Source organism: Colobus angolensis, unplaced genomic scaffold (assembly GCF_000951035.1).
Source record: "Colobus angolensis palliatus isolate OR3802 unplaced genomic scaffold, Cang.pa_1.0 Scaffold23, whole genome shotgun sequence".
In the NCBI taxonomy this organism is placed as follows: Eukaryota; Metazoa; Chordata; class Mammalia; order Primates; family Cercopithecidae; genus Colobus; species Colobus angolensis.
In genome coordinates, this window is record NW_012115488.1 from 10,070,433 (window position 1) to 10,095,395 (window position 24,963).

Consider the following 24,963-nt stretch of genomic DNA (forward strand, 5'->3'; position numbering starts at 1 on the left):
CCGAAGCTCCGCTCGCGGCGCGCCGCGCCGCGCCGCGCTCGCTCCTTCCCTGGCTCGCTCGCTCCCGGGTACAGTAGGTGTAGAGTTAGGGGAAGGAAATACTGGAGCTGCCGGCCGGCTGAACCTGACTTCTCTTCATTGTGGGCTCCTATTGGTAGGCAGGCTGCCGTATACCCCCGACGTGCTATCTGGAGCCCCTTACCGAGCACACTCTACTGGAAAGATAATGGCAGAGTGGGGCGCGAGGGGACAAGGCCTGGGTGGGGAGTTTGCAAAGCCAAGTAAGGATAAACTGCAGTGACCACCCCAAAGCGTGCGTTACTGGCACTGCAGCGTTTTACCAACTGCCTGGATGGGAGGAGGAAAAAGTGATGTATGAAGAGAGATGGGGGAAGGGAGAAACCGGTTGGGCAAGCGGCCGATTGTTGAGCATAATCTAACGAATTTTCAAAGAAAACGTAATAAAACTGGACAAGAAGTATTGTTCATAGACAAGAGCATACTTGGCTTGGATTTTTTTTTCTTTAAACCAGTACTTTGTAGGCAGGGTGGAAATGAACTCAGTCGAGGTCAAAGAAACCTTAGTCCTTTGAAGAGCGAGGTAGAGAAGCAAGTACAATGTAATCAATAGGCTTTTTTGTCTCCTCAACTTCTTTCTCCTACATCGCTTAATTAGATAGCACCGAAAAACAACCAAGTTGTTTCCAGGATGACACGGGTGGGGGCTGAGGGGAAGCTTGACCACTTCCTCGAAGGAAGAAAAAGTCCTTTTTAAGACACCACCTACGGCTAGATTTGCAGAGTAAGACATGATTACAACTCCTGTGTCCAGAGGAATAAGAATAGAGTTCGGCCTAAAAAAGTACCACCTTATAAAAGGCATATGACATAGTGGTTTAGCTGACATATTGTTTGCAACAGAATCGGAAAATCTTTGTTAGAAATTAGTGAAGCGCATAAAATTGTTTTTAAAAAGCATGATTTGGTATATAAATAGGGGTTAACTGTGAAGCTTTAATTTTCGGCCGAAAGAGCCTTGGACCATTTAACGTAGTAATTCTCATGATACATCTTAAATATAGGTACATTTCTCTTTTTATTGTGAATGTTTGGTAAAAAATAGCAGTGCTTTCGTCACATCACACTGGGATTCAGAGCATAACAGCATAAACTCATCTCGATTACTGGCAATCAACAGAACTGCCTCACAAGAGAAATGTAGAAAGAAAAAATTATGAATCTGGTGCTATCTCTCTCTCTATATATATGTATGACCAAAAATACCTTGGAAGATTTTTGGCTGTCCGTGTCTAAACATTTTAGATTCTTTTGCGTAGTGTATTTGGGTAGGTTGGGCCTATGAGTCACAATAAACTAAACTTATTGGTCTTGCTGTTTTCTTTATTTCAAAAGAAACTAAACTTTTGGGGGCTGGATTTTAGTTGACAAGGCAGTATCTTGGACTCAACAGCAATATATAAAAAGTATAAATATGCAAACTACACAATGAGCAGGCCATTTATTTCAGTTTAGATCGCTATGCGTAAAATTATAAATTTGCCTATTTAAGTGGGAAAAACAGTCTTACCTTTTCCTCTTGGTTGACACCTGGTGGAAATTCTAGGTAAAGTACCTGGAGCCTTGTACTAGCTTTGATTACAGATACTACTTGTGTTTTTTCTCCACCTAGTGGTAGAAGTGGTGAATTTCCTGGAATGACAGCTTTTCCTCAGCATAATGTCAATAATATTTAATAAGCATTCCAAAAGCACTGAGCAAGGAATGGATTTAAAAGTGTAGTCCACAATGAATACATAAATTCGTTGCACATTTGTGTCTACATTTATGTTAAAAATTATTAAGGGTTAATGAACAATAGCTGAATTCAGATTTTTTTAGTAAAATTTATTTAATTAGAATATAACTTATTTCAAAAAAAGAATTAAATACACCAGAATTGCATTTAATAAAACAGAACTCTAAGAAATTTATCTGTAGTTTGGAAAATTGTTTTAAAATATTAAATGTTTCATTCCTGTTACTGTATAGTACATTATTCTTTGTGTTTGAAGCTTTCAGGATCTTTTGAATGGTTGTCTTTATTTTGCTATTTTTAAAATTTTCTTTTTACTGTGTCTTCTTAAATACTTAGGTAACTGGCAAATTTCCAAGAAATTCTTACCAGCTGCCATTTTCATTTTGATTTTTTGAGATGGAGCCTCAACTCTGTCACCCAGGCTGGAGTGCAGTGGCACAATCTTGGCTCTCTGCAGCCTCCACCTCCCAGGTTCAAGCGATTCTCTTGCCTTAGCCTCCAGAGCAGCTGGGATTACAAGCACGCACCACCACCCCCAGCTAATTTTTGTATTTTTAGTAGAGACGGTTTCACCATGTTGGCCAGGCTGGTCTCGAACTCCTGGCCTCAAGATATCCGCCCGCCTTGGCCTCCCAAAGTGCTGGGATTATAGACCTGAGCTGCCCGCTCCTGGTCTCTCTTTATCTTTTCATTTCTTAAAAGAAAAACAAAAACACTTGGATCAGATTTTGAATGTTTTCTCTTGTTGCTTTCATAACTTCCCCCTTTCAGTTTTTTTGTCTAAATATCTACTCCTTAGACAGCTTGAAATGCTGTACTGTAGACATTATCTTGGGCTTCTCAGCTTTCTTCACTGGGCCCTTATTGTATTTTGTATTATATTTAAACTATTTGTCTTTACCACCAAGGCTCTTTCCTACTGCTCCCCAGCCTACGTCTCATATGCCATCTCCGCCTACTCATCTGCTAACTCTCTATATTCTTGTCAAGTACATCTCCTGTCCCCTTTGTTAGCTTGTCTCACTGTTGCCAGTGTGCACTTACATGTGCTTTTGGTGCCCAGAATAACATCCCACTACTATGTTATCTCCTTTGCTTTTTTCTAATCCCTCCACTAGATGCAGTTGGCACAACTGAGTAAAATTCCAACTAGACTGAATAACTAGCTTCCCATCCCCCTTTCATTGCTTCTTCAGAGCTTAAGTAGGAATCTCTTCATATTTGCTTTTTGGCTTTTGAGTCAAATGGCTCTTTCACCTTAATATATTAAAGTTTGAACTCAATCTCAAGAACTCTATCAAAGACTGATAAATGATCATTGCTATCAAGGTGTATGATATTGAGGAGATATGTCAAGATTACTGCCAAGTTTGGAGTTTTTTGCATATTATATCAACATGCTCAATATTTTTATTTTTATTTTAAAAAGGAAACCATCTCAACTGGAAGTTTTGGTGTTTGGTTGTAAAAAAAAAAAAAAAAAAAAAACCCTACCAGTAGTCAGAATCTGTTTCATGAAGAAAAATATGAAATCTATGCTTAATCTATTTTAACTAGCAGCTGATAGGCTGAGTGCTATGGAACTAAGGGGTTTTTTTTCCCTTTGGTCTTAACTCTGTATTTCAAGATTTTGTAACTCTGACTTGACTCTTTAATATTCGCACGGTACAGCAAATTTGATATGCAGACTGGAGAGAAGGTTTGCTATTATTAGCAGAATGAGTAGTATTCTTTTTCTATATTTGAGAGCTATTACAAACATAATGTATATTATGTTTGTTATATTCTTCATACTTAATAGACTTTTATATATGTTATGGATTTTGTGATGAAAATTACCATCAAATTTGGATTCTGTTCTCCTTCATTAATAAATAGTGTAATTTGTGTTATGTGAACACCATTTAATCTGTTATATTTTGTTTCTTGATTAAAAGAAAATCACCCATAATTCTACTGTCTGTCCATTCAGAGACATCACTGTTAACATTTTGGTGTATTTTCATCTAGATGTACAACTAAAGAAAAGCATTGCCAGTTAAGCTATGACAGTGCATATTATCATGTAGAAGATGAATTGGTAAGGTTTATTCATCTAAGCTCAAATGGCGTCTGGTCTACAGAAAGAATTAGGAATGCTAAATTTCTTTTCTGAACTATTTTATAAATTTTGACTTTTGACTATGCACAACTTTGTATAATGAGGGTAAAATTTTACTTGCTATAATAAAATATTTTCTGGCTGAGTGTGGTAGCTCATGCCTGTAATCCCAGAACTTGAGAGGCTAAGGTGGGAGGATTGCTTGAGTCCAGTGGTTTGAGACCAGTCTGGGCAGCATAGCAAGACCGTCTCTACAAAAAATACAAAAATTAGCCAGGCATGGTGGCATGCGCCTGTAGTCCCAACTATTCAGGAGGCTGAGGTAGGAGGATCACTTGAGCCTGGAAGGTTGAGTCTGCAGTTAGCTGAGCTCGTGCCATTTCACTCCAGTCTAGGTGACAGAGTGAGACCCTGTCTCAAAAAAAATTAAAAAAAAAATGTTTTTCAAACATTTGACTATTTTATTTTGAGACAGCTCTGTTGTGCAGCTGGAGTGCAGTGGTACAATCTTGGCTCACTGAAACCTCTGCCTCCTGGATTCAACCTGGGATTACAGGCGTGTGTCACCACACTCTGCTAATTTTTGTATTTTCAGTAGAGACAGGGTTTTGCCACGTTGGCCAGGCTGGTCTTGAACTCTTGGTCTCAAGTGATCTGCCTACCTTGGCCTCCAAAAGTGCTGGGATTACAGGTGTGGGCCACCATTCCTGGACAACATTTTGATAATTTTATATAGCATATGTAGCTTATATAGCATATCTACTTTGAAAAATTTTACTCTCCCAGGGATGAAAGGGCTGAAGAGACCCATTAAAGTCATTAAGTCAACCCCCTGCCTTTAAGCAACCTGAGAACCCATTCTATTTTTGTTTTTATTTTCTTATTTATTTAAATTTTAACTTTCATTTTAGATTCAGGGGTACATGTGCAGGATCGTTACATGTGTATACTGTGTGATGCTGTGGTTTGGGGTATGATTGATCCGATAACCCAGGTAGTGAGCACAATACCCAATGGGTAGTTTTTCAACCCTTTCTACTCCTGCTGCAATAGTCCCTAGTGTCTGTTGTTCCTCTCTTTATGTCCATATGTATCCGGTGTTTAGCTCCCACTTGTAAGTGAGAACATGCAGTATTTGGCTTTATGTTTCTGTGTTAATTCACTTAAGATAATGGATTCCAGCTGCACCCATGTTGCCGCAGAGGACATGATTTCATTCTTTTTTTATGGCTGCATAGTATTCCATGGTATATATGTACCACATTTTCTTTATCCAGTCCATCATTGGTAGGCATCTAGGTTGATTCCATATCTTTGCTATTGTGAATACTGCTGTAATGAATATACAAGTGCATGAGTCTTTTGGTAGAACAATTTCTTTTCCTTTGGGTATATACCCAGTAATGGGATTGCCAGGTCGAATGGTAGTTCAATTTTTAGTTAATTGAGAAATCTCCAAACTGCTTTCCACAGTGGCTGAACTAATTTATATTCCCACCAACAGTATATAAGCATTCCCTTTTCTCCACAGCCTGCCAATATCTGTTATTTTCTTATCTTCTTCCTTCTTTTTTTTTTTGAGATGGAGTAGTGTTTTGTCGCCCAGGCTGGAGTGCAGTGGTGTGATCTTGTTTCACTCTAACCTCCACCTCCTGGGTTCAAGCGATTCTCCTGCCTCAGCCTCCTGAGTAGCTGGGACTACAGGTCACCACACCTGGCTAATTTTCGTATTTTTAGTAGAGACAGGGTTTCACTATGTTGGTCAGGGGGGTATCAAACTCTGGACCTCAGGTGATCCGCCCACCTTGGCCTCCCAAAGTGGTGAGATTACAGGTGTGAGCCGCCACACCTGGCCATTTTTGTCTTTTATAAAAAAATATTTTCTTGATGGATATTGAGTTTTAGTGGTAAAGTACAACAGAAGGGAACCAGTTCCCAGTTTTTAAATATCAAACTTACATAGAGCTAGCTGGAATTTAATATTCAATACCTTACCTGGACATATTGCCCTTCTAAGTATCCACATTTTCTGTGTTGATGAAGGGGATCACTATTATAAATGATTTTTTAAACCCAAAAACTTGTTATTTACTGCCACTAACTTCTCAGTACTGCTTAATGGAATATTTTTCCAACAGTTCGCCACCTAAAGTTAGTTTTATGTACTATTAATTATTATCTTTATGTTATAATTTTTAAATTGTAAGAGAGAATTTTTGCTTCTCGCCCATCCTTAATCAGCCCAGTTTTTATGTTACTGTCTTTCCTAGTGTTAGGGACTTTTACTCGAAGAAGTAGCTATTGCAGCACTATTCACAATAACGAAGACATGGAATCAACCCAAATGCCCATCAGTGATAGACTGGATAAAGAAAATGTGGTACAAATAAACCATGGAATACTATGCAGCCATAAAAAGGAATGAGATCATGTCCTTTACAGGGACATGGATGATGCTGGAGGCCATTATCCTTAGCAAACTAACACAGAAACAGAAAACAAAATACTGCATGTTCTCACTTGTAAGTGGGAGCCAAATTATGAAAACACATGGACACACAGAGGAGAACAACACACACTGGGCCTTTCAGAGGGTGGAAGACAGGAGAGGATCAGGAAAAACAACCAATTGATACTAAGCTTAATACTTGGGTGATGAAATAGTCTGTACAACAAACCCCCATGACATAAGTTTACCTATGTAACAAACCTGCACTTGTACCCCTAAACTTAAAATTAAAGTTTTAAAAAAGGCCGGGTGAGGTGGCTCGTGACTATAATCCCAGCACTTTGGGAAGCTGAGGTGGGCAGATCACTTGAGGTCAGGAGTTTGAGACCAGCCTGAGCAACATGGTGAAACCCCGTCTCTACTTAAAATACAAAATTAGCTGGGCATGGTGGCAGGTGCCTGTAATCTCAGTTACTTGGGAGGCTGAGGCAAGGAGAACTGCTTGAGCCTGGTGGGTGGAGGAGGTTGCAATGAGCTGAGATCGTGCCACCACATGCCACCGTGGGTGACAGAGTGAGACTCCATATCAAAAAAAAAAAAAAAAAAAAGAAGAAGAAGTAGGTGTGATAAAGGACGTGTTTGCCAAGGGAAAGCTGTAAGGAGGAGGGACAATTTTAGTTTGTTTGCTGAGAACTCGCTACCCTCAGAATTCTAAATATTTTGTTTCAGGGTCAGGAAATAGGTTAGGTGACAGCTAAACCTTAAAATCACACATTTAATTTATGACCTAGCAAATTTCCTTGATGATCAGCAATTTCTTTTCTTTTTTTTTTTTTTTTGAGGCAGAATCTCGCTGTGTCACTCAGGCTGGAGCGCAGTGCTGCGATCGTGGCTCACTGCAGCCTCCACCTCCTAGGTCCAAGCTATTCTCCTGCCTCAGCCTCCCGAATAGCTGAGATTACAGGCACCCCCCACCATGCCCGACTAATTTTTGTATTTTTAGTGGAGACGGGGTTTTGCCATGTTGGCCAAGCTGATCTCGAACTCCTGACCTCAGGTGATTCACTGTCTCAGCCTCCCAAAGAGCTGGGATTACAGGTGTGAGTCACTGGGCCCGGCCCGGCAATTGGTTTTATATTTATTGTTTTTGTAACACAAATGTCTTTTTGGTTCAGGTATAAAGTACGTAAACCAATACATTTTAGTGGAAACATGAGGCAACTGAAATTTCTTGCTCAAAATTGACATTATATTTTGTAGCTATGTATAAATGTCAAATTATTTTGCTGAAGACAATGCAATAGAAAGGAATTTAATGCTTTATTAGTTTGGACTTTGAAACACATATGTAGGAATTTGTGAGCATAGGGATATGCATGCTATTGTAAAGATGCATATAACAAAGTATCCAAAGTGAGGAACAGACTTAAATCATGAATAATTTACAGATGAAAATAATTTATTCAGTCCTGGTCTTCAGAAAGAGGGAGTAATGTTTAGTAAAGCCTAAATATTTTTGGAAGTTCTAAAGGAAGGGCTCATTAAAATAATAAAAAACTAATACTTTTTTTGGTAAGGTATGGGTTAAAAACAAAATTTGAAAGCTAGAGTAGATACCATTTTATCTAATAGTTCTAATGTCCAAATCATCTTTTACAGTTAGAAATAAGGAATACTTTATTTGTACTGGTGGACCATTTGATTAGAAAGAAGTCTTTTAGCTTTATTTTTGTATTTATTATTTTGCTATTATTTGGGTCTGTTTTGGCAAAACTTGGAAGAAGCCTTCAGAAAAGTTAACGTGTAAGAATACTGGGCTGAGCCTTGCTTGTCTTTTGGGTCTTTCTGCCAATGAATGAAGAAGAAGAGAACCTTTAAGACTGAGTCCCTTCATGGACAAGTGCCCAGTGGGAGATTGTTGCAGGGAAAGACTGTAACATAGGTTTTGTTTTTTGAGACAAAATCTCATCTCATTCTGTCCCTGTGGCCCAGGCTGGAGTGCAGGTGGTCTTGGCTCACCACAACCTCTGCTGCCCAGGTTCAAGAGAGTCTCCTGCCTTAGCCTCCCGAGTAGCTGGGATTACAGGCGCCTGCCACCATGCCCAGCTAATTTTTTGTATATTTAGTAGAGATGGTTTTCACCATGTTGACCAAGCTGCCCTTGAACTCCTGACCTCAAGTGACCTGCCTGTCCAGGCCTCCCCAAAGTACTGGGATTACAGACGTGAGCCACCATGCCTGGCCGATTGTAACATAGATTCTTGATGCTTAAGAAGATAATATGGGAAAAAACAGAAGGTGATACTGTTAATTCTATTTATAGTAGTAACCTTTCTCATTTTCACAAGCCCTAGTGATTCTGTGTTCTAAATACTTTGCTTTTTTATTTTGGTCTGTCTCTGCAGTGATTCTTGATTTTACTTTGTAAATGTTTTTGTTGTCATATGTTCATTTGCACATAATTTGAGTTATTTAAAATTTTCTGGTCACCCCAAATGAAATAAAACGTTGGCCAGTAGTTAGGAGATAGTGGTGGCGAATAACTGCAAAGGTAGTTTAGTGGACTGCATAAAAATTACCAAAACATCATTAAGGAAGTCCCATCAGGGGAGCAGTATGAGAGTGAAGGGCAGACAATGATGTCTCCTGGTGGATGTGGGAACAGAGAGGGATGAGAAGACAGTCTTACTAGATAGTCCAGACACACCTCAGGTGGTTAGGCTCGCATTAAACAGTGAACATGAGGCAGGCATGTCTGATAATGACAGGAAGTCAAGAAAACTTTTCAGGGGATTGGGAAGCTTGGCTGATAACAGATGATGAGAGGAGTGGGAGGAGTGGCAAGTGGTGGTGGAGTGAAGCAGTTTTTTTCCTTTATAGGTGTATAGGACATGGATACCTTGGCTAAGAAGTCCAAAATCCATGAGGTTATTTGTTGACTGGGGTGTGTGTGCATGCAAGAGAGAGATCACATCATATTGTTAACAGCTGCAATAATGGCCTATTTTATGGCAGGCACTGTGCTTTTCACTCATTATCCTGTTTGGTCCTTGTAAGAGTTCTGTGAGGTAAATACTGTTATACCCATTTTATAGAGAAGAAAACAGGCTTAAGGTGATTAAGTAATGTGCCCAAACTGAAACAGCTAGTAAATGGTGGTGGTAGGATTTGAACCTTTGTTTTTGATCATTAGGCTATAGTGCAAGCAAGTACTATAGCACTATTTATCAATAAGATACGGCCTCTTCTGAGAAGGCTTCTGTAACCATCCTCCCCTCCCTTAGTTTGGATTATATGTTTCTCTTTTGTGTTCACAGCACCTTTTAAAATTCTATTCCTTAACAATTTTATACATAGTTTGTACATATTATCTCTTCCATAATATTCCAAGCCTCTCAAGGGCACTTTCCTTGTCTTATCTAGTGCCCGAATGTCAAACATTTTCATATCTCCAGCATGTAGCATAGTGCTTGTCACATATGCACTCAATAAGTGTTTATTGATATGTGATAGATTGATAGTGGAATGTTATCTTTAAGAAATTTTTCATTGTATCATTGTAGACACTGATGAGTAGTTTTTCTGGATAACCACATGAAAACCAGGGGACTGATGAATTAGATAATACTTAGATTCAAAGTATCATTTTTATAAATGTATGCTGATTGCCACAGGGTCAGTATTGTGAAGTAAGTATCTGATTTCAGTTAAAGTAAAGGATTACTAAAGTAAAGTAAAGGATTCAGTTAAAGTAAAGTAAGGATTACTAGCTTAGGCTAAAGTAAAGTTTTATGGTTAAAAAGCAATATTAAAAATACATATATTGGGCTGTGGCTTATGCCTGTAATCCCAGCACTTTGGGAGGCCGAGGTGGCCAGATCACCTGAGGTCGGGAGTTTGAGACCAGGCTGACCAACATGGAGAAACTCTGTCTCTACTAAAAATACAAAATTAGCTGGGCATGGTGGCACATGCCTGTAATCCCAGCTACTCAGGAGGCTGAGGCAGGAGAATTGCTTGAGCCAAGGACTCAGAGGTTGTGGTGAGCCGAGATCGCGCCATTGCACTCCAGCCTGAGCAACAAGAGCAAAACTCCGTCTCAAAAAACAAACACACAAAAAACATATATTATCTTTTAGCATTTTTCTGCTTATATTACACTTGATACATTATTTAAAACTGATGAACAAGGAATCTTTCAGCCTGCTTTTAATTGGACCTAAGGAAAAGTGCAATTGTGTACCACAGCAAAAAGTGAAATACCTGAGTGGAAGCTAATTGAAATTTGTAATATTGTTTATCTGTGTTTTTAACATAGTATATAGCTTATATAGCTGACGTTTAAAGTATTCTGAACAATTTGCATCTAGATAATAGAAAGGTTTATTTCAAAGGTCTTGATTACTGAATATTTTGTTATATATAAATATATATTTTATATATATATATATATGCACACACACACACAAACACACACATGATGTCCCTCTTAGAAATTAAAATCTCTAAAAACATTTCTCTGTAGAGGCACTTCTTTATTCATAAGTTTGGTAAATTCAGTAGTCAGGTATGCAAAACCCTGGTCACTAAAATATATATGATTTCAAAACAATCTTATATACATTTTTTAATTTTTAAAATTATTATTATTTCAATTTTTTAATTTTTATTTTTTTTCCAAGATAGAGTCTTGTTCTGTTACCTAGGCTGGAGTGCAGTGGTGTTTTCTTGGCTCACTGCGACCTCTGCCTTCTGGGTTTAGGTGATTCTCCTGCCTTAGCCTTCCGAATAGCTGGGATTACAGGCACACACTACTGCGCCTGGCTAATTTTGAATTTTTAGTAGAGACAGGGTTTCTCCATGTTGGACAGGCTGGTCTCGAACTCCTGACCTCGTCATCTGCCCTCCTTGGTCTCCCAAAGTGCTGAGATTACAGGCGTGAACCACCATGCCTGGCCTAAAATTATTTTTTAAAATAATGAAATAATTAGGTAAAATAATCAGATCTTGGTGTGTAATTATGGATATAGAGGAAGGGTGTTAATTGAATGTTAGAGGTAAGAGGAATCAAGGATGACACTGGTTGGCCTAGGCAACTTGCTAAATGGTGGAGTTCCTCACTGAGATGTGGAACATGGGGAAGGAGGAGGATGATGAATTTGTTTTGTATTTTTAAAATTTTGAAACAATACAAAATGTACAGAAAATTTGCAGGTACAGTACAGAAGACTTTTTTTCCTGGACCATTTGAAAGTATGTTGCCAGTATGATGCCTCACTGCCAGTAAAGACTATGCCTTCACAGCCATAGTACAACCATGGAAATCAAGTCATTAACGTTAGACATTACTACCATGTAATACTCAAATCCCAATCAAGTTTTGTCTGTTGTCTCAATACTCTCCTTTAGGGCAAAAGGATCCAGGTTAGAATCACCTGTTACATATAGTTTTCAGGCCTTTTTAGTCTCCCTCTGTTGGGAGCAGCAATATAACCCTTTCCTGGTCTTTAATGATCTTGACCCTTTTGAAGACCAGATATTTTGTAGATTGTACCTCTGTGTACAATTCAACCTGTTTTTTTTTTTTTTTCAGCCATGGTTCTGGGTGAGAATTAAGCCTTAACACCCTTAGAAATCTGTATTAGTGAGTTCTCCAGAAAAAACGGAATTTATTTATTAAAAAATAACAAATAAATGGCTCATGACGTTATGGAAGCTGAGAAGTCCCATGATCTGCTGTCTGCAAACTGGAAATCCAGGAAGCTTGTGGTGTAATTTAGTATTAGGTTGGTGCAAAACTAATTAGTAAAACTAATTTACTTTTAATTAAAAGTAATGGCAAAAATCAAAATTAGTTTTGCACCAACCTAATACAAGTCTGAGTTCAGAACAAGTCTTAAGATCCAGGAGTGCTAAGGAGAGAAATAGATCCACATACCAGTGCGAACAATCAGAAAGCAGACTGAAACATCCTCCATCTTTTTGTTCTCTTCAGGCCCTCAGGGGATTACATAATGCCCACCTACACTGGGGAGGCCCATCTGCTTTACTCAGTCCACCAATCCAAATGCCAGTCTCTTCCAGAAACACTCTCACAGACATAACCAGGTAACCTTTAGCTAGATATCTGGGCATCCTGGGGCCCAGTCAAGTTGACAGACACAGTTAACTACCACAGCATGTATTGGATGAAATAATTAAGTTTGAAAAATACATTTAGGATGGCATTAATTATATGCCATTCTTGAGAGAGTTGAGCAAATGGTCACTATGTGCTGGGGTTCAACTGAAAAAGTCTGAATGATTTGATTTTGATAGGAACACTTCAAAAGTGATGCGGTTTTCTCCTCACTGATTCCTATCAGATAATGTACAATTTTGGTTTGTCCCATTACTAATGATCATTTGAATAAGGGTGTGTCTGTCCGAATTCTCAACTACTTGGTTCCCCACCCTGACCTTAGGGAATTTGTAAGTATTTTGTATGGTAGTTTTTTGAAACTTTGCAAGTATCCCATTTCTTATCAAACTTTCTATTTGTTTATTTATATGACCATTGATTAATATGAGCCTTAATTTATTATTTATCTTGATCTTCAAATTGTGCCCAATTTAGCTAGTAGAAATCCCTTCAAAGTAGCTTATGACATATCTCCATCATATTTCAACTACCTTATTTTTTTCTGGCACATGAAACAAGCTCATCTTATACTTCTCCTGTACTTCTTGTACTTGACAAGCTCATCTTGTAATTCCCCTGCCTAGCCCTGGAATCAGCCATTTCTCCAAGTTAGCCCTGAGTCTTTGAAGGAGCACTAGGTATACACCTTGCTTTGAGAGTGTGGTACTTTCAGGCTGTCCCCAGTGGGGAGAGCTATTATATATATATATATGCACACACACACACACACACACACACACATACATATGGATGTATAGACACACAGTTGGAAATTGCATCTATATTTCTGTCTGTCTCTCTGTCTCTATCTGTAAAACCATGAGTGTATAGTGATACCATAAATTCTAATCTGACACCTCAGGGTTTGTTCTAATTTTCTCCCTTTCCATATAGGTAACCTTTTTGACACTGAGAAACCAGGCTTCTACTGGCCTTGTCATATTGACTTATTTGATCAATCCCCCCTGCATGTGATCAATCTCCTGTTTCCACTGTCATCCTCCCTTGAATGTGGATGCCCTCTTTCCCTACCTAGGCTCTGTCACCCTGTTTCAGACTGCCCCTCTAGTGGATGTGTCCTCACCCTATGCAGGCTGGACCTCTCCATGCCGGACTGGCCTTTGTGTGGTGCCTTCTGAACTCTGTATCAGGTGGGCTTTGCTTACACACTGCTCCCACTCCCCCTTTTCCTGTGCCCCAGTGTTGTAGGAAAAATATTGGTTCTTGTCACACAACCAGGAAAGATTAGGCTCCCAGACACACAGAAGGGTGAGGAATGGAATTCACTGGGTCCTGCCAACAGGCTCTCCACCTCACTGATTGAATCCCAGGTTACCACCCAGGAACAGGAGAGACCAGACTCCTTGTCCTAAGGATCCACTCCATCCTCCCAGTGCACGGGCCAGTCAGAGAGTCTCTGGTGTTATGGGGTGGCGGGTGGGGAGGGGCGGGGAGTGCTCCCAGAGCTCCCAAGATGGTGGCAGGCCACTTCCAAGATGGTGGCAAGCCTCATGTTCTCTGACCTGGGGTTCTTGACCTCACGGTTTCCAAGGAATGGAATCTTGGTCTATGCGGTGAGTGTTATAGCTCTATTAGAAACCGTGGGTCACTTAAGAGAACCATGGAACCCAGTGACTAGTGTTCAGCTCGATTAGGATGAACTCAGGCACTTAGCTGTGCAGGAACAATGGGGAGCCTTTAGCCTGATGGGGAGTGGCAGTGGGCGCCTCGCTGGATCAGGAGCACAGCAGACACCCTGCTGGATCTGGAGGGATGGAAGTCAGCGGCGGGTCCGCGACAGAGTCAAACAGCAGTGGTGGATGGCGAGGGAAAGCTCAACTCGAGCTGTAACAAAACATGGACCAGAAGAGTGTAGTTGCAGGATTTAATGGAGTGAAATAGAGTGAAAACAGAGCTCCCATATAAGGGAGGGGACCCAAAGGGGATTGCCCTAGCCGGCTCGAATGCCTGGGTTTATATCCTGATCCTGTCCCTGCCGCTATGCTCTTAGGCAATAGATGATTGGCTATTTATTTACCTCCTGTTTTGCCTAATTAGCATTTTAGTGAGCTCTCTGACTGGTTGGGTGTGGGCTATGCTGCAAGCCCCGTGTTTAAAGGTGGATGCAGTCACCTTCTCAGCTAGGCTTAGTGATTCTTAGTCAGCCTAGGAAATCCAGCTAGTCCTGTCTCTCACTGGGACTGGCAGTCCAGTTTTTCAACCTCAGACTGTTTTAGTCTTGAAGGTGAGATTTTGCCGGGGGACCCTTGGCTGCCTCCTTGTCTCTATCACCATCCTTTACATGCTCACTAGATACTACTGTAATTTAGTAGAGAATGAGAAAAAAATAATAAAGCAGTAGCTAAAAGGAGACGCCTTCAGGAGTTTTTGATGAAAAAGGATGGCATTCATCATATTTACCTGTAATTGCCTTGGAGCCAATCTAGACAGTGAGGTTAAAGATACAGAAGAGATAGAATAATTGATAAAGCCACTTCTCTCAGAAGGAAGAAAGGGATAGGGTCTGGTGCACAATTCTGAGGATTAGTCTTAAGTGCAAGAGAAGACTGCATTCCCACTTAAATTCACAGTGGGAGAGAAGAATGGCTTGAATACAACTTGGTTTGAGAGTCTTCTGGCCACAAGAAAAGTGAATTTCCATCCCATGGCTTTTACTTACTTTGTGCAAACATTGCTGAAAAGGAGTGATCTAGTTGGAGATTAAGGAGATTGAAGAGAATTCTGAAAATCCTGTGGAGAATGGGAAGTGAAATGAGCAGGAAACCAGAAAGGCTTCTGATCACTATGGAAAACCTAACTGAGAATAGAAACTGAAAATGAATTGAGACACCAAGCCTAATGACGGTCAGGTTTTCTCCAGCAGCCCCCAGGGCTGGGAGTGGAGATGTCAGTTTTTTTTATTAGGCAAACAATTAAGTAGAAAGACCAAGGACAAGTGAGTTGAGGATATTGACTAGAGAGAGCTTAAATTGAAGGAAATGGATGTTGAAATGTTGAACAGTTCTGTAAACTATTAGGAAAGTAAAGAGATAGAATCTGGAAGAAGGACAGTAGATGGGTCATGTCCTATCCCAAAGGTTTTTGTGTGATTTGGTCTTAAACAATCAGAAACCAACTCTAACTTAAGAGTGAAGTGGAGGATGGAAAGTGGAATTTGTTATAAATATATCAGGTAGCTCACAGATTTAAAACTCAGTCTGAAGAAAAAAATCATGCTTCAGAGATATAGAAACTATTGCAGCTTTGGTATCCAAGGTTTTGAAAGTAATGGACACCTTCAGTATCACTACTGGGAAAAATTAGTTCTACTATTTGTACATTCTTGTTACGGCTTAGGGTTCAAATACTAAGAAAGGTTACGGTTTAAGTGGTCTTGCTTAGATTTTGTGCCCACCCTCGTGGGCAGGAGATTGACTATTATATCAAGACTATATGAAACTGGCTGGGTGTGGTGGCTTACGCCTGTTATCTCAGCACTTTGGGAGACCGAGGTGGGTGGATCACTGGGGTCAGGAGTTCGAGACCAGCCTGGCCAACATGGTGAAACCCTATCTCTACTAAAAAAATACAAAAATTAGCTGGTCTTAGTGGTGCACACCTATAATCCCAGCCACTCGGAGGCTGAGGCATGAGAATCACTTGAACCTGGGAGGTGGAGGTGGCAGTGAGCTGAGCTCATGCCACTGCATTCCAGCCTGGGTGACAGGGTGAGGCTCCATCTCAAAAACAAAAACAAAAACAAAACAAAAAAACCCAAAAAAGAGTATATGAAATGGAGTTTGGGAAGTTCCTCAAAGGCAAACAGAGATGCTGTTTACAGAAGAAGGAGAATGGAAGCACCACTGGCAAAACCAACAGATGCTCAGCATTTGTAGATTTTGTGTGTGGGTACTGAGCTTATGCAAATTAAAGCATGAGTTGCTATGAAGAGGGAGACATTGAATAAAATGCTAATTCTTTTTAAAGTTTAATTTTTCTGAATTACAAAATAATACATATAGGTTGTAAAAATAATTTATCCAGCTTCTCTGATCTTCAATTAATATGGATTAATGACCAAAATATTGTTATATATGATAGCAAAGGGCAGAAGTAGGTAGGAAGTGATAGATTAATTTGAAAATCACTGTCTGAACATTTTCTATGGTCTAGATTATGTCGTGTACACGGTGGATATGAAATGCGAGTTTGTTCTCTTGCTCATAAGTAAAAGTATGAAACGGTGCTTTGAAAACTAAGCTCATATACACAGCCAAGGTTTATAGTACTAAAAATGTCTCCTTTTGGGAAAGATATAGATAAGTTTGTGTCTTCAACTTATGTAATGCAATCAAATATGAATATAGTTTTAAACTTATTTTGAAATATGCTTTCATAAGCCCTATATTTCACTTTGGTTTTGTTGTTGTTTTTTTTCCCATTGTCTACTATTATGAAGACTGCACCCCTCCCAGCCTTTGGAAAGTCAACATGTTAGTATAACCAGTATTATTGAGTACATTCTACTTAGTAGATAGTAATACAATAATGTTTGTTTTTCCTCCAATCACAATTCCCAATAGCACTTTGTAGAGAGTCTCCCAAGACAGTTTCTTGGTCACATTCCACAACTTTCTCATCGTTTTTAGTTATTAAAAACACAAAGCAAAGCCAAACTAATTTCACTCCAGTGTAAAAATTCAATCTTAAGTCTGATTCAAATATAATCTCCTCAGCTCCCTTTATTAGTATCTGACTAGTACCTCTCCCTTTGTCAGGGAGGAGGAATATTAGAGATGGTGGGGTTGCTTTTTGGAGATGAGGCAGTGTCCTTCCCCTCAAGACTTCACATGATTTTATTGCTGTTGGTGGTCTCCTTATAAGTTGGTGCAATTTTTAGGATTGTTTAGCTTCATCTTGATTCACTGTATCACTGAGGATGCCTGCAGAGAGAGGGGCCCATGTCGCCTTTTAGTTTTGCCTTTGGTGTGCTTCGTAACTCCATTAAGCAGCAGCTGTTAGTTAATCCCAGGGCTTCAGCTTTTCTCCTCCCTTCTTTTTTTTTCTTGAGATGGAGTCTCGCCCTGCCGCCCAGGCTGGAGTGCAATGGCATAATCTTGGCTCACTGCAACCTCCACCTCCAGGGTTGAAAAGATTCTCCTGCCTCAGCCTCTGGAGTAGCTGGGATTCCAGGCACACCCTACCATGCCCAGCTAATTTATTTTGTTTTATTTTTTGTATTTTTGGTAGAGATGGGGTGTCATCATGTTGGCCAGGCTGGTCTCGAACTCCTGACCTCGTGATCTGCCCACCTTCGCCTCCCAAAATGCTGGGATTATAGGCGTGAGCCTCTGCGCCTGGTCTTCTCTTACCTTCTTTATATTCCTTCAAATTGAGTCAAACTTGAAAGTCATCCTCTGCACCCGTTGGTAAATGAATGTTTTAGTCAGTTTGGACCGCTATAACAGAAAACTGTAGACTGAGCGGCTTAAACAATAAATGTTTATTTCTCACAGTTGTGAAGGCTGGAATTCTAAGATCAGGGTGTCTGCAGATCCCGTGTCTGGTGGGAGTAGTTTTTGTGGTTTGCAGATGGTCATCTTTTTGCTGTGTCTTTAGATGTTGGACATCAGAGAGGGCAAGCTCATGTCTCTTCTAATGAGGGTACTAATCCCATTCATGAGGACTCTACTCTCATGACTTAATTACCTCCCCAAAGCTCTACCTCCTAGTACCATCATATTGGGGATTAGGATTTCAGCATGTCAATTTTTGGGGATGGGGGACAGAAACATTCAGTCCATAAAAATAAGGAAACCTAGAATGGGATGGATGTTTTCTCCACCTTCTTTTAAAACGCCTCACAATATGGTCTTTTTAAAAAATTCCACTTTTCTGGGATTTGTCTGCAAGTCTTCCTTCTTCAAAATCTTCAGGAAAGAATCAGGCGCCAATTCTTGATGTTCAGGTATGCTTCCAAATTCCAAAAGACACATGTCAGTTTCTCCCACAGACTCACTCACTTGGCTTAGTGAACTTTGAAGGCAGGCTTGGGGTGAGTCTCTAGGTTCCCAACTCTGTAAGTATTCATCTAGGTAGTAGCTGTCAGTCTTTCCTCTGTGCAAGCACTCCCACTCTGTATTCCTTTGAAACTTCCTCTTCACTTGACTTCTAGTGGGTTGAGGGGAAATATTTTCCTGCTCACTCACTCAGGGCTGAAATGTTGATTGGGAATAGCAGAGGTGGTTCCTTTGCATCTGAATAAGCCCTCAGAGAGGTTTCTGGCCCAGTGGTTAGAGAGACCTTTAACAGCCTAGAATCTTTGTGACTTTTTGTCATCATTTCTTCAGTTATAATAACAATTCCAAGACAACAGAAAAAAATCCCTTTTAACAGTTTATTATTTAATTTAATTTAATTTAATTTAATTTTTTGAGATGAAGTCTTGCTCTGTTGCCCATGCTGGAGTGCAGTGGTGCAATCTCTTCTCACTGCAACCTCTGCTTCCCAGATTCAAGTGATTCTCATGCCTCAGCCTCCCCAGTAGCTAGGATTACAGGTACGTGCCACCACACCAGACTAATTTTTGTATTTTTAGTAGAGATGGGGTTTCACCATATTGGCCAGACTGGTCTGAAATTCCTGACCTCAGGTGATCTGCTCGCCTTGGCCTCCTGAAGTGCTGTGATTACAGGCGTGAGCCACCATGCCTGGTAAAACTAAATTAAATGATATCCATTCTTATTTGATACTGTGGTCTATAATGAAAAGCAAAAAACAAACTCTAACCCACAGGATATGGTAAACCAGATCCTTTCAATGCTTAAGATTTTTAAGTTAGGAAACTTTAAAGTAGCATTAACTTTTCAAGGTCCCCAAAAGTACTATTAATAAATAATACTATAGTTGTTTTGTTTTACATTCTGTCAGAACATAGTAGGTATAACATGGGTGTGAGTGAGGGAGAGAGGTTAAGCCTATCATGAAATCATTGGTCAAGAACATAACTCAGTACAATGTTTAACGATTTTTATTAGAAGGCCTTTATATATAAGCAGATTTGGGATTAATTTTTAAAAAAACAGATTTCCTTTTAAAACTTTTGACAGGCATTTTTTTAATTTAAGTTAATGCTCAAATGTATTTGTTAATCTTAAGCCTCATAGTTCCCTTAAAGAGGTTTGAGTAAAGAAGTATTTTAGGTTATGGCTTAAATATGAAAATGACTTTAAGCATACCCAATAGCTAACAAATATAACGATTATCATTCCCGGTGCAGTACTGTCTTCAAACTTTCTCAGCTGAATTTTTTCTGAGTGACATTTTTGCTATCCATATCCTTCTTAAGAACTCAATAATGGACTAGGTTAATTAGAGATAGGTAATCTTACCTAGTGTTAATCATCCTTCTGTCGGAATAAATTAACCTTTTTAGCTCCTATTTTGTAGAATTCCCAGCCTCCACAGACAATGTTCTCGAGGCATTAGATAGCCTTATAAAATTTTAAACTCATTTGAACTTGGAAATACTCATTACTAATAGAATCATTAAACTTAATAATCATACAGATTTACTCAGATCATTGAAGATAAGCCTAATTTAGGCACCTTGCAGACTTGCTGCTTCTTCATTGTGTGATTTGGAGAAATTCATTATCATCTGAGTCCTCATTTCTTGACTGATAGAATGGGGATAATTATATCCACCTCAAATTATGGAAATCAAATGTGACAAAGCCTATAGAAGGTTCTGAAATGCATTGCTAAAATGTTTAGGATCATTATTATTAGTATTGTTTTGAAGTATCAAGTCAGAAGACTTCACTTTCTACTGTTGATGTCAATTGATCCCTGATATACTGCGATCCTTTCCCCGGGCTCTTTTGTATTATTTTAAAATTAAATTAAATTATTAAAAAATAGAGATGAAGTCTCACTATGTTGCCCACGCTGGTCTCGAACTCCTGGGCTCCAATGATCATCCTTGGCTTCCCAAAGTGCCAGGATTACAGGTGTGAGCCACTGTGCTTGGCCTCTTCTGTATTCTTGACAGTGAGAAAAATAAAGGTATAAGATTGTGTGAGATTGTATTCTGACCATCTCTGGTTCCCACAGTTCTTTGGTACATTTGTGGCCCATGGAGCAGATTAGTCAACCCATAGTGGAGATTTATGACACCTCATGGCAAATAAAATTAAAAACTAGCATGCATTGAAATAAAATTATTAACTGTAAATATAAACTTGTTTGCTTTTATAAGATGAAATGATACAGTAGATTTCATCAGAGGTAATTTGGGAAATATTACAACATTTGGCTTTTAATTAGAAAGGCAGGAAAATACATCAAACTGGATTCCATTTGGGCAGCGTTTGTTTATCCTTCTCATCTTGAGTTTGAGCCAAAAATCCTCAGCTTTGTCTAGTTCTTAAATGTTTCTCCAAATTTGGGCAGTGCCTTTGGCCTATTTAGAGACAGATGCAGCTTAGCTCAGCATTAGTTAAGAGGGATGGTGGTACGTGCAGATCAGGACTCACCAAAATGAAAAGCAGGAGAGGGTCCTAGGGTGGATAAAACTGTGTGTGTGGATAGAGGGGCACCACTCATGAGTAAATGAGTGCTTCATTGAGGTGGAACAAATCTCATTCATCAGAGTTTCTCTTTGGCAAAGATTGTATGTATTGTATTTAGAAAAAAAACATTAATAAACTGCTTGTGGGTAGTTCTCCTTTACCCCCCAACCTATCCCCAACCAATAAGGACAAATTGCCTTTGAATTAGGAGCCTGTGTTTTATTCATTTCCTTAAAGATTGATAAATAGGTTTGGAGGTAAAATTTGGCACAGGGCTGTGTTGCTGGATATTTATGAGGAGAATGGAGTGTGAGAGTCTGGGGGAATACTGAGAAAAGAAATGAGGGCCAGCTTGCTGGATCATTTACGTGGGGAGGAACGGGAAGTAGCTGCTTGGTTAAAGGAAAGAATTTAGGAAACAAAAATGTCTAATGAGAGATTTTCAAAATTAATATTGTGAATAGATGATAGAGACCCATATTTTAACAGAAGTATAAAAATGTGGTCCAGAAAGTCTCCTTACCATCCTGGGGCCTCACTGCTCTCACTTGTCCATCCACCAAGTAACCACTGGTACTGTTTTCTTATGTACTTTTCTAGAATTTCTTTATGCAAATATAAGCAAACATGCATACTGCTTTTTATTTTTCTCTGCCTTTTTGACACCTAATTTAGCATATTGTATATACTGTTCTGTACCTTAAATGTTTTCACTATGCTATATATTTTGGACACCTTTCCTATGACTAAATAGAGTTTTCTAATTCTTTTTCATCACCCCACTCTATTCCATTTTATCAATGTATCATAATTTAACCTATTTATGAACCTTTTTCCTGATTATTTGCATTTGCAACAATATTAAAATGGGTAACGTTATACAGATCTAATTTTTCATTAGTGCATGCATACCCATAGGGTAAATTCCCAGTAGTGGTATTGTTGATCAAGGACATATGCTATTGTAATATTAATAAACATTTCCCTCCTAAGGAATTCTGCTGATTTATATCCTCAAAATAAATAAATGAGTGTTGGGTTGGGTGCTGGAACTCATGTCTATGATCCCAGCACTTTGGCAGGAGGATTTCTTCAGCCCAGGAGTTTGAGACCAGACTGGGCAACACAGCAAGTTTTGAAATAATTTTAAAAAATTAGCCAGACATGGGGGTGTACACCTAGAATTCCATTTCTCTGGAAGGCTGAGGTGGGAGGAGCCCTTAAACTCAGGAGTTTGAGGCTTCAGTGAGTTATGATCACTGGAGTGCCACTGCACTCCAGCCTGGTTGACAGAGAGCTACCATATCTAAAAAAAAAAAAAAAAGAAAAAAAAAATGGGTCTATTTGCCCATGGCTTTGCCAATACAGTGTATTGTTAAACTTTTACATTTCCACAAATCTGATTGGTGACAAATATCATCTTAATTTTTAGTTTTTTAAGTTTAATATTAAAAAATGTTGAAGCTACTTCAAAGGTATCCAAAAGTTGCAAGTCCCTCATGGAACTGTTTAAGAGTAAGTTGCCAACATGGTATCCTTGTACCCCGGAATACGTTAAGTTACATATGTTATAAACAAGTACATTCTCCTACATATTCAAACTACGGTCTTCCCTTGGTATCTATGGGGGATTGGTTCCAGGATCCCCCTCAGATGCTCAAGTCCCTTATATAAAATGGTGTCATGTTTGCATAAAACCTATGGACATCCTCCTGTATACTTTAAATCAGAGGTGTCCAATCTTTTGGCTTCCCTAGGCCACATTGGAAGAAGAAGAATTGTCCTGGGTCACACACAAAATACACTAATGATAGCTGATGAGCTAAAAAATAATTGCAAGAAAACTCATAATATTTTAAGAAAGTTTACGAATTTGTGTTGGGCTGCATTCAAGGCCATCCTGGGCTACATGTGGCCCGTAGGCTGTGGGTTGGACAAGCTTTAAATCATCTCTAGATTACTTGAGATATATAATACAATGTAAATGCTATGTAAATAGTTGTTATACTATATTGTTTTTATATTATTTTTATTTTTTTCTTCAAATATTTTTCAATCCACAGTTGGTTAATTCTACAGATGTGGAACTTGTAGATATGGGGGATCAACTGTGAAACCATCAATATCAGGACATTAGCTTTGATATGTTACTGACATCAAATGGAGTTCAGACTCCATTCACAGTTTGCTTGTTGTCCCTAATATGTCCTTTATAGCAAAAGTATCCAGTCAAGAATCATGTGTTGTGCTTAGCTGTTGCCCTACCTCTTCAATCTCCTTTAATCTGAAACAGTTCCTTCTGCTTTCCTTCATTTTTATGACCTTGGTACATTTAAAGATGATAGACCAGACATTTGTAAAATGTCCCTTAATTTGGGTTTACCTGACGTTTCCTTGAACTCAGTTCAGATTGCACATCTTTGGCAAAAATATGACAGAAGAGATGCCTTGTTCTTCTGGCAACCTATCAGGTGGTTCATGATTTTGCTTTATCCTACTACTGATGATAGTTCACTCTGATCATTTGACTAGGGTGGTGAGTGCCACTCACAAAAAAAGACTAACTTAGTCTTTTTTTTCTTTGTAATTAGTAAGTGTTTGTGGTAGGGTACTTTGAAGTTATGTAATACATACTTTGGCATTAAAAATTCAGTTGATAAATTGGTTCTTTTGGTTACATCACTATGTACTAATAGGTTTCTATAATAATCAATAGTCATAATCTGTTCCTATCATTGTTTATCTTGATGTTCAAACTGTCCCAGATTTGTTTGGTGGGAGCTCCTTCAAACTAGTTCCTGTGCTCTTTTGACTTATCTCTATCATTCTGTCAGAACTTCTTTGCTTTCTTATCTAAAGGGAGATTCTAGGCTCATCTTATACTTGTCCTGCACTGGACCTGGAATCAGCCATTTCTTCAAGGAATGTTTTAATGGAGAATGATATTTAGAAGCCTGAGTGTGGCTGGGTGTGGTGGTTTACACTTGTAATCCCAGCACTTTTGGAGACTGAGGAGAGTGGATCACCTGAGGTCAGGAGTTTGAGACCAGCCTGACCAACAGGGTGAAACCCTGTCTCTACAAAAATTCAAAAATTAGCCGGGCATGATGATGGGTGCCTGTAATCCCAGCTACTCAGGAGGCTGAGGTGGGAGAATCCCCTGGACCCGGGAGATGGAGTTGGCAGTGAGCCGAGATCATGCCACGGCACTTCAGCCTGGGCAACAGAGTGAGACTCTGTCTCAAAAAAAAATAAAAGAAGGAAAAAGAAAAGAAAAGAAAGAAGCCTGAGTGCTATGCGTGTTGCTGGCTATTGGGGTGTGTCTTTTCCAAGGCCCTCTTAGTAAACAGATACATATTTACATTGGTAATTACTTATCTCCACATATAAACAACTACTAGTTGATGTCTATTCTGTCACCTCCTAGCCAACATCACGAGATCCATTCTAATTTTCTCCCATTCCATATTTTTAACACTCTTCTCTCACAGTGGAAGTCCTGGCTCATGTTATTCTTAATGTACTTACATATTTCATCAACATCCCTGTAGGTAACAAGTCCCACACTGTTGCCTCCTCCACATAAATACCTTTCTCACTTTGATATTTCATGTCAGGCACTTGGGTTTTGTGCCTGGCATCTCCCTCCTCCACACTCTAATCTGTAGCAGAAGTTCTCTTCACTCCTTACAGCCTCCAATACCTCAGGATTCTTGGTGCACTTTTAATTTGCATTCTTTTTGTTACCTATTAGGCTGAGCAATTTTTAATGAAGTGTGCCAGTATAAATCCTTTCTCCATTTTCTATACAAAATCTTTAGTAAAGTCAACATTGCCCAAAAA

The 24,963-nt window shown here is 39.2% G+C and overlaps 1 long non-coding RNA gene across 1 annotated transcript in view; it reads left to right on the forward strand.

The window, feature by feature from the left end:
• Nucleotides 1–24,963, forward strand: part of LOC105513401 — a 41,166-nt gene that overhangs the window by 3,104 nt on the left and 13,099 nt on the right. The gene's annotated exons all lie outside the window — the stretch shown is intronic.